We start from the raw sequence: 1488 nt of genomic DNA on the forward strand, positions 1-1488 counted from the left end.
GGTACAATGGATCTTAATGATGTTATGAAATGAGTCTTCGCCGCGTGCGTTTGAGCTCTGCTTCCTGTGATGACAGCGTGGATGTGTGCATGGATGTACTCAACTGTGTTTAATACTCTGCATTTTAATTAGGAAAAAACACAATGGCAGCGAGGCCTGCCCTCCCGAGCTGAGCCATGGCGGGCGTGAGAGGCGGGGGTTTTTCAAAACTCAGTACTAAGCAAGTGTAAAGTGTTCCTCTTACTTGCATGGAAGGATAAAACAGACTACATATTGCCCTAAACATCAACAGAGGTTGAATCATTTAGCTAAACGTCCTTACACGGCTTCTCACACAATCCACGGTGCATAGGAAGCAAGCACACATACAGAAGTTTTTGTGTGTAGCACACACATATATACACACACGTGCACACACACATATGCACGTATGTGTGCATGCATACCCGTTATCACCACTATATGTGACATTTCCTAATTTGTAGGGTTTTAATTAAAATTAAGCTCACAAGTCCAAGTTTCTTACCTCCTAAAAGAAACAAATGCAAGATAAACAACTAAACTGCCTTTGTTTGGTTCTGAACCATCAGATGTGGCATATTGCTATGTTGGAGAGTCCTTTAAGCTAATAATTAAAATGATATCGTGTTTCATAGCTGCTTACTGTTTATATACTTCTAGTCATTGAAAAGTGTATGAGCCAGCAGCCTAAACACATGGCTGTGTGTGCCTATGCCGTGGCTAACCTGAATTAACTCCAAAATATGCACTAAGATAAGCAAGCATCAGGCCAGGATGCAGGGGTTTCCTCCCCAAACTTGCATTGTAAGGACAAGGAATTTTACTCCGATTTCCCCACGCATCTCTGTAGAAAACAAACCACGCCCAGATTCCCCAGGGGGGAGTCACAACGGGAGTCACTTCTGGCTTTGTCCCACACCAAAGTCACCGATTAATAATTGTGTAGAACTGAATTTATTCAAACCCATATTTTATATACACTTTCCGACTATGCTATATTTATACCCACAGGCCTAGAAAGATAGACACATTTGGTTTTGAATAGAAAACATCCATGAAATACACAGCTTGAAACTGTTTTCCTAAAATACATTGCATGTTAGTAAGCATCCTTATCATTTGGGAGGGCTGTGTTTATTCACATTAGAAAGGAAACTGATCTATTTCACAGATTGTGAGGGCTTGTAATATTTTAGTATCAAAAAGAAAAAAAGTACTAGATACAGAGAAGTTTAATCATTTCTGGAATTTTTTCCTATCAGACGATTTTGACATTGATATACAGGAACATCATCCTGGGAAAAACAGTATTTCCTTTTCTCTTGCAAAACTCTGTCTTTGGTTTGATATCACTCCACTCCAAAAACATATAATCCTTCTACAGATCCATGGATTTATTTAGCATTTGTGAAGGACTGTCTTCCTTACTTCTCCGTCGTGAAACCCTGACAAGAGCATCTTTTTTTT

General features: G+C 39.6%; 1 protein-coding gene across 3 annotated transcripts in view; it reads left to right on the forward strand.

The window, feature by feature from the left end:
• Prtfdc1 (phosphoribosyl transferase domain containing 1) overlaps positions 1-653 on the forward strand; it is a 95745-nt gene extending 95092 nt beyond the window's left edge. For all 3 annotated transcript variants that reach the window (XM_032884530.1, XM_032884532.1, XM_032884531.1), the window contains one exon: positions 1-653. This exon is cut by the window's left edge and continues 599 nt beyond it. The gene's annotated coding sequence lies outside the window, so the exon portion shown is untranslated.
• The last annotated feature ends 835 nt before the right edge of the window (positions 654-1488 follow it).

The sequence above is a fragment of the Rattus rattus genome, chromosome 14 (assembly GCF_011064425.1).
Source record: "Rattus rattus isolate New Zealand chromosome 14, Rrattus_CSIRO_v1, whole genome shotgun sequence".
In the NCBI taxonomy this organism is placed as follows: Eukaryota; Metazoa; Chordata; class Mammalia; order Rodentia; family Muridae; genus Rattus; species Rattus rattus.